At 36.6% G+C, this 9,734-nt stretch overlaps 1 protein-coding gene across 1 annotated transcript in view; it reads right to left on the reverse strand.

Moving 5' to 3' along the window:
* LOC134798698 (synaptic vesicle glycoprotein 2B) overlaps positions 1–7,890 on the reverse strand; it is a 66,292-nt gene extending 58,402 nt beyond the window's left edge. The window contains exon 1 of the mRNA XM_063771083.1: positions 7,715–7,890. The gene's annotated coding sequence lies outside the window, so the exon portion shown is untranslated. The remainder of the gene's footprint in view (positions 1–7,714) is intronic.
* Positions 7,891–9,734: the final 1,844 nt, after the last annotated feature.

A 9,734-nucleotide genomic window follows, 5' to 3' on the forward strand; every position in this document is an offset into this window, starting at 1 on the left:
GGAGAGGGGGCACCATGGTCTAGAAATGCTTAGGGCATCAAAATAACTTAATCCGGCCCTGGTCGTTTGCGGAGTCAAACGATTTGGGACTCGCATTTTATACGCATTTCCATGCCTTCCCGAAAAAAATCGAATCATTCGCGAAAGTCTCGCAACGCATTGAGGTTACAAGGGGCACGTGGTCTTCCTCAGGAGTCTGAAGAAGACCACGGTGAGTGGCGCTCTAGCCAGGCAGGTCTCTTCGCTATCGCTCGCCCGCGTATACCTTACTGTATCGTCCGATATAGGTACACCTAGCTACTACTCTGTCGTTTAAATCACGTGTAAAATTTGAATAAAGGTGAAGAAAACTATTGATTTTGGAGTGTAGTTTTATTTAGTGGTAACTGTAAAATATTTTATCTGGACTACATGCAATCCTCTAGCATATCCATTTGTCAACTTTACTTCAAGTTCCGCCTCCAGGGAAGAGGGAGAGAAATTAGGATTAGAAATTAGCCGCTTACTGACACAGACCGAATTCCACGCGGGCGGAGCCGCGGGTACAGCTAGTGCAATTATACGCGTGTTGATATATGTGTTTATTTTACCACTACGTAACTATGTAAACTCATTTTTAGTTTTCTTGATTACTTAATGTTTACTCAGTTCCCCAAAAGATGGCACTGTGCAATGAGGGGCAATTAATTTACTGTCGTTTAATTTTGTTGTATTATTAATTTATTAAATCAACATAATTATTCAATTATTTTTGTTGATATCTGTAATTCCGTACCCACACTACCCACTCTTCTAAACTTAGAGTTAATTTGGCAAAATATTTCCTCGGGTGGCTTTTCATGTCACAACGTATTAAATTCAGCGCCATCTGTTAGTTTACCAGGGTACTCAATAGTGGTAGCACATATTTGAAAAAAGTTTGCCCCTCCTTCCTAAGTAGCGCCATAAGATTCAGGGGCAAACTTAAGTCAATCGAGTGTTGTGGCTACCCCCCCTTTTAGGGGTTAAATTTTTATAGCCTATAACCTGGCCGGGAATTTTCTCGACAGATTAGTAAAGTTTTCATCAAAATCCGTTCAGCCGTTTTCACGTGATGCGCGTTCAAATAAACAGACAAACAGATAAACAGACAAACAGACAAAAATTCTAAAAACTTTTGGAACGTGTTCTGTTATCGATTCTAAGTATCCCCAGCCAACTTTTTTTCAAATATCTTCCATGTACAGACTTTCGACCGTCTTCAGCTTTATTATATGTATAGATTGTACATAGTTAAACTTTATTTTAATATACAAGAAGAATGACAATGATAATAACAAGTTTATTAGATGGGTACGTATTACTATAAACTAATTTGCTGACCTAATTTGATCGTACTTTTGAATCAAGTAGTCGTGAAAAAAGTTTTCATCTCGGTATATTGTACGTATATTGAAATTATTATCATTAATTGCGCTTTGAACTTTTTAAATATTATTTTGATTACATAAACGTAGCTGTAATCAATTAATCATAGCTACAGTACATATACGTACACCAGTCACATTAGACAGTCATTAACTACCTATACTGTTACCTATACCTATAACGTCACTTCTTTTATTAATGTATCAAGTTGCGTATGAAGCAACCTTAGAAAACCCATAACAAACTTCCACTTATTGAAATCTGAAAAACGTTTTTAATCTTGTTTTTTTAGTCTATAAGTAATTTCCTTTAAGAATTTAATATAAAATTTATTTATTTTTTACATAAATGGGTTACAAATGTTAATTAAGTAATGAATTTAATTTATAAAACCCTAAATATTCATTGCGACATATTTCCCTATTGCGTTTCCAAAATCCAGTTAAGTATATAAAGATAAAAGATAAATAATTGTTTATTCAAGTAGGCATATTACAATGCGCTTATGAACGTCAAATAAACCTTTACCGGCTCCAACCGTACACCTCTGCCCCGAGAAGATTAAAATCCCCCCTCAATTGGAGGAGGGTATCCCAATATGGGACCGGCAACAAACTCGGCGGGACACATCTTTTCAAAACATTATTACATCTTATAATTAACATGCATTACGAGTAATTAAGAAAAATACAATTTAAATTACTATAGAATTCATGCAATTATACTCAGTGAGTACATAACTTTATACAAATACGTAGCTCTTTCAGAAAACATATCAAATTCTTACAAAAGGAAAAGAAAATAAAATCAATAAAAGAAATGAGAATACATATTATATGAATCTGACTGATTGTTATGAGATGCTTTCATACAATTTGATGTGCTTTCTTACCTGAGCTGAGTCACCTTTAACTCTACACATAATACAATGCTTTTAATTGCTACTTGTCGTTATTACAGTTTCTGGTTTGGACCATGCATGTTTGTCTGTCAAGTAGTCCTCGACTCTGTAATAAGCCTTCAACATCAATTACTTTTTTAAGTAATTCTTAAGAGCTGGAAAGGGTAATCTTAAAGCATCCTCAGGTATTAACTTGTTATAAAAATGAATGCATTGCCCAACGAATGACTTCTGTACTTTACGAACACGAAACTTTCTGATAGCAAGCTTGTTTTTATTTCTAGTATTATAGTTATGGACATCAGAATTCTTAGTGAAGGAGTATAGATTCTTAACAACATAAATAATACTATCATATATGTATTGGGAAGCTACAGTTAAAATATTAATTATTCTTAATGATTCACGCACCCTTAAATTATATATAGAACGAATGGCTCTCTTTTGTAAGACAAAAATAGTCTGTATGTCAGCTGCTTTGCCCCAAACCAGAATACCATATGACATTACACTATGAAAATAACTATAATAAACAAGGCGAGCTGTTTCAACATTAGTCAATTGTCTAATTCTCCTCACAGCGTAAGCGGCCGAACTTAATTTGTTTGCTAGTGTTCTTATATGAGGACTCCATTGTAGATTTTTGTCCAATGTTAAACCAAGAAACAGTGCTTTATCTACCGTCTCTAAGCATTCATTATTCAAAAGTATCTTAGTATCGACTGGTTTAACATTCGGCAAAGAAAATCTAATGCATTTAGTTTTCTTAGCATTAAGAAGCAAATTGTTCATAGTAAACCAGTTAAGTATATACATTAACGAGTGTGCTGTTAATTACACTGTAATCGGTAGATTTCCGATCAACCTTAAAAAGTAATGATGTGTCATCAGCAAAAAGAACAGTTTCACAAAGATTTTCTACTACACATGGCAAATCATTTATATAAACCAAAAACAGGAATGGACCCAAAATAGAACCTTGTGGCACTCCTAATTGGACTACAGTACCGCTAGACCGGGTTTTGTTTACAACAACTGTTTGTGTTCTGTTGCTATTTAAGGTAAGAAGACATAAAGTTTAGGGCATTTACTGACAGACCATAGTGTTCTAATTTCAAAATGAGCGCTCCATGATCCACACAATCAAATGCTTTAGAAAGATCACAAAATATGCCAATTGCATCACAAGAATTTTCCCAAATATCATAAATATGTTTAATAAGTACCGAAGCAGCATCGGTCGTGGAACGGCCCTTTGTGAAACCAAACTGATTGCTTGTAAGTAAAGTATGTCTGTTGAAGTGACCCAGTAGATCATTTAACATTAACTTTTCAAAAACTTAGTACAGGAAGTATTGATATTGGACGGAAATTAGCCATATCACTCGAATCACCCTATTTAAAAATAGGTATGACTTTGCTATATTTCATAAGATCTGGAAAGACGCCTTGTGAAATTGAAATATTATAAATTACGGCTAAGTAAGGCGCTATTTCGTCTAAGACATGACTAATGACTCTGTTCCCCATAAGTCTTCCGTTTTCTTTAAATTGAGTGACTTGAATGTTTTAACAATAATTGCTATATATATTCTATATAAATTCATCTTACGGCCTTGGGCTAAAAAGCAAAACCGTCTTTGTGGCCCTCTAAAAAAAATGAGTATGGCTGTTCTAGATCTTTGCCTGATGTATCCTAGGCATGTAAGTACTTCATTAATGCAAGCGATGGTTTCGATGAATGAATGCGTACTACTCTTGGTTACCTCACCGTACAACGGATTTGTTTTGCTGACAACGAAATTGTTTTATTGTATGACGCATTAAATATAATACAAATAGGAGTACCTACCATAAATAACAGTGCATAGTATTGTAAATTAGAATATGTAACTACTATTACAAATCCAAATGGGGCAATGTGGAAAAATCTTACACTTTAAAGGTCACTTGCACCATCCAGGTTTAGCCACTAGCTCGGAGTTAACCGTTAACATAGGGTTAAATTGTGCTGGTAACTCCGAGTTTAACCGGTTAACCCCGAGTTAGTGGCTAACCCTGGATGGCACAAGTGGCCCTAAAAGCCATATATAAATATAGCATATATAGCCTAAATAGATAGACATATTTATTCGTAGTAGACCCAGCTACGACAACGAATTTTGAGATAAATACCAGGTTGTTTATAATGTTTATTAAATTGGTTTTTAAATATTAAAACGACAGACAAAAATTATTAGACAAAAAGTTACGACATGGGAATTTTCAAATTCCATTAGGAAGCTGACCTCTAAAAATTAATAAAACGCATTCCTCAGTAATAGTTTTGAACTAAACGACAAAACAAATCACAGCGTATATTTCTCAATACATTTATCATGATTTAAGTAGACTAGTCTCTTTTTTTTCCAAAGTAGCTACTTTTTCTAATATAAAGCAAAAATGGAAATTTCACCGCCTCGGGTAGGTAGGTAATGTTTGTACTCCGGCCGATACCGGCCCAACAGCAACCGCTCTAACCAATTTGAGCTACTGTACATATATAGATAGTTAATACCTACTTGTATTTGAATTGTGTGTCTCTGCCTGAAAACTATATATGTCTATTAATTGCATTTGTATGTCGAAGTCAAAAGACGATATTTCGCAGGCAACGCAGTTCGATATTTTATTTGAAGAAATGTAGGTAGAGTCTGTTCGGAAAGAGAAGACGAGCCGTGGAACGTATTGGAACTACACATTTTATTACGAAAGTGCGCAATTTTTGGGCATGCGGCTAGTCTTAGGTAAATAAGTTAAATAACAACTGTACTGAAATCACATTCGGAAGATAGAATAGAATAGTAACAATAGGCACATGAACGCGACGTAATTACGTTACGTGGAGCGGAGTGACAGCCTAACGACGCCCTTGTCAACGCTGACGGATGGCTCATGCTGGGCCTCGAGCAGACAACGGAGCTAAGAGCCCTTACCTTTAGAGTCTATAGTCTAAAGTTTAGACTATAGACTTTTCTGCATGTATAAGCAAGTTTAGGTCTAGGCATATGTACGATACATCTCGTATAGGTAAGGATGGTATTCCGTCTGTAAAATTTCTTTGACATTGGGCCCGACTCGGATTTTGAAATAGACATTTATTAGACATCACCAAGATACGATAACGATATGTTTAAGATCTAACCTGTCAAATTTGATATTTGCGCGATTCTGGAGATAGGTACTGTTGAACGATTTCCACAGGATATGACTTAGAGATCCAATTCACGTCTAATAGATATCTTACTCTATCTAACGTAAAAGTGACATTGGTTGCCCGAATTGCGCTGCAAAAGAGAACTAGTTGATATCTAAACTATAATGTATCTAGAATGGATCTAGTACCTACGTGTCGTCTCTTGTGAATATCTTGAAGTTCGAATACAGCAGATTGTGCATTGCCTCACACTCTCTTATTAAGCAAAATAGGAGACGCAAATACCCATTGGACCAAGATATTGGACAGATGGATTACCATCCTAAGCGGCGACCTTCGGTTAGACCAAGTTAGACGCATACGGTTTCGTTCAGATAAGTGGTCGGATCATTTCGGTTCAATTTAGCGACGGCGACGGATTCCGGGTTGGCGAGATCGAGTAGGAAGGGAAACCTGGGGTACCTACTTGATAATATGTTCGAAAAATAACTTGTACCTACATAGTAAGCGATACAGCTTCGTTTTCTGTGGTGGTTTATTTTGTTCCTTGATTAAAGATATTAAAACCATTGCATTGCTTGCAAAAAACGGACTAAGAAAGAAGGTACGGCGCCTTTTCAGTGAAAGCTGGCGATTGAAAAAAAATTGGTACAAAGGTATTACCTACCGATAGGGCTGAATTAGACGGCGCGCAAACTCGTATGCGATTTTAGTTACATTACTGACTAGTTATTAGTTACGAGTACGTCCAATTCAACCGACCGATCAAAACCGGCAATGTAATGCAACTCGCAAGCAAGTTCTCGCGTCGTCTAAATGAGCCCTTAGGGTTCAGAGCGTTACTTCTGCAGTATTGCAACGCGACGTTGTTGCTACAAAATGTCAAAAACACAGCATTTCTACAGGGATCACTGTAGCTGCCAGGATTTTTGAAATGTCAAAAATCCTGGCAGCTACAGTGATCCCTGCGGCAGCAATTTACAATTTACGAGTATTTTCAGATATATCGAAAATGTATATCTGCTGTCGAACGCGGTGGCACGATTTTCATAGACACCAGGGTCTTCTACAGTCAATAACTCTTAATCAAAGTTAAATGTCCCTAGAGGTAAAGTAATTGACAAAGTTTTTCAAAAATAATATAATAAACTAAATATGATATTCTATTAGATTATATAAAATTTTCCCTAAATTAATGGGACTTGCTAAAGTAGATAGATACCTAACTACCACGTGGGAAACATCTATCTTTTATTCTTCTAATCTTTATTGTTTATTAAGAGAGGTAACAGGTAGCTGGATACGTGACTGTGGCTAGTGTGGTGTGTAATGTTGCTAATGTTTTGACTAGGTTCGATAATTTCATCCGTCGTGTCTAATGTTTTGACACGCTACGTTAATGCAACACGTGTCTGAAGAGGTGTAAATACTCGTAAGATTCAAATGACAACAAATAATTAATCACTATTACTTCTCAACTATTTAACTACATACTTCGCCTGTATGTCAAACTTATATGTAGATTTCAAAATAAAGGTCAATTAAACTACATATTCTAAAGCTCAAACACGTGAAGCCATTTAATTAGAGTAAATAATACGAGGACTGTTATTACGATAAGTTTAACAAAGGCTTAAAAACTTCCGTCAGTAATTAACAAGAATTATTTTGATAACGATAAGCAGTTAGGTCCCTACTGTTAATCAGAGACCTATTTATTCCTACTTACAAGTAAGTTCTCTGTACACGTAAGTCTGTACACGTGTCTTGGACATACTTTACCCTCGTAAGTCCCCGCGTACTTGTACAAGTCTACAAGTACAAGTTAAATTCGAGTTATGAATTATAGATAAAAAAGAAAGTTCCAAATTCAAAAGCGCAATAATTGGCTTGGGACTTACGAGGTTAAGGAACTCGAGAGAGCATTCGCTCCACGAGCTTTGTCTTCAAACTTTTTCCACAATAATAAACACTGAAAACATGAAAAACAGCGTTATCCCGTTGCAGTGGTCCCTCGATTCTTATGTTGTTACATTGTCGCGTACCTAAATGCTTCTCAGGAGTAACAAAGTATGATGCATAACTAATGTAAATCATCGACATGTGTTGCAGGTATGTGAACTAATTAAATATTTTATTTGCGGGACTCGCACGAGTGACAATAAAGTCGGATTATTATCTCCGCCGTTACACGATTTCTTGGTACTTACCTGTTACCTGTGCATAATTATTCCACGGCGATACAATGGAAGTCGCAGGGTTGTCTTCAAATGTCTTCGCGCGATTGCCATGCATCGGTCCAAGGCACATGGAACATTAACGAACTTCCGATACAAACTCGCGTTCGAATCAACTCGGGGTTAAACCAACGGTCGGTGGGCGGTGGAGATTAGCGACTGCGTGCGTCTACGAGGTACGCCGGAGGACATATGCCAGCGCGATCACGAATAATGGCACGGGATTGCACGTCCTGGGGATAAGCGCCCACCCTACATGAATTCACTTTATGAAATAATGTTATTTGTGCCACGGTACATTACTCACCTCTCCATGATGTCACATGACACGAGACGACTGCGGAAAGTTTTTTGTCTCCCGAAGTGGCTCCCTAATGTCGGTAGGTGCGACATAACATAATCTACCTAACCCCCATCCTGACTTGTTCAAATGTTCATGGTCTGTTTATTTATTAAGAGGCAAATTCATACTTACATTGGGACATTAAAATGATATCTAAATGATTTCAGTTGTCCGTTCCGTGCGTCTCGCTCGCGCCAATGCATGTGCGAAATACAAGCGCAACTGACATCAGTTAGGTATCATCTTGATGTCACAATGTAAGTTTGAATAGGCCTCCAATTCTCATGGTATATGTAGATAAAATCAGGCATGTGGTGGAATGAGAGCCAAGTTCAATATTAACACATTCATTGCCACTAAGTGCCACGGTTTCGCCGTATGGAGCGCGTAGTCGCTACGAACAGTGTACCTGACAGTCGGGTTCTTGGCCCTGAATGTGTTAAGAATAAGTATGCGTCGTTGTTGACTTCGCCGGAAAAATAATTGAGATCTACCTATATCTTAGTTCTAGTTCGCTTGGGATGTAATTAAAGTTGAGGATTTGACCTGCCTGGTTGAATTGAAACTTCGAAGCCTGGTGATAATAATGGAAACGATGTTGCTAAACCTCCCGTAAATGATGCCCTCTTATAATGATGATAGTCGTCAGCCGATCCTCCTGGTGCTTCGTCATACAGATTTATGTACCTAAGTTTTAGGTTTATGTACCTAACGTAGCATACCCTATAATTGACGTGGAACCGGTAATGGGACAAAAAACCACAAATCCTCTAAAATAAGTACCTAAAAGTAGTTTTATAAACACTGGCTATATTTTATCATGAATAAGAGTCCTAGAGCTGTTTCAGTTTGAATTTTTATTAAATTTGGTTATATTTTAAGAAATTGGCGTCAACCCAAAAGTTGTCGTGTCACTGAAAAAAATACCACTAAGAATTCTTAACAACTTCGCTAAAAGAGTTGAGTTAATTTATTAAATTTTAATTAATTAATACTCGATGAAAACTAGAATGTGTTTTGTTATTTGCATTTACCATGAGATAAGGTATACAACACACTGTATTGTGACTCCACAGATGTAAAAAAAATAGTGGTATTTGGCCCAATCCCATTATAGGAGCTGTAAAACTGCATACCTCCTATGATGGGACAATTTACATAATGATGCTTGGCATGCCATAATTTCATGTTTAAACAATACAGAAGTAAAATGTAGTTACGAAATATGTCAACCAGGAGGTATGCTCGGACTTCGGATAAATTAATGTCGTTTTTCCAAACTTTTATTTAACTTGCCCTGTTAGTTAGTGTGGGTCAAATATTGGTAGCTGAATTTCCGATTGAGTTGAAATTTTGTATGTTACGTAATTAAGTACGCAAATCGGATGATAATGCAATATTATGATAACATGGACCTGATCTGATGATGGAGACAGAAGGTGGCCATGGGAACTCTGCGATAAACGCTAACTAATTGTGTTTGGGTAACATATTAGAATTGTCTCGATGGGTCTAATACAATAATAATTGGCTGTGGAAAGAAAAATACATTCAACGATAAAAGCTTATACCAAAAAATGATTTTTTTGTCATAACTTATTCCCTATTTCAATATTTTATACTGATAGAGCAATGTCCATTATAGGGGGC

This window comes from Cydia splendana, chromosome 17 (assembly GCF_910591565.1).
Source record: "Cydia splendana chromosome 17, ilCydSple1.2, whole genome shotgun sequence".
In the NCBI taxonomy this organism is placed as follows: Eukaryota; Metazoa; Arthropoda; class Insecta; order Lepidoptera; family Tortricidae; genus Cydia; species Cydia splendana.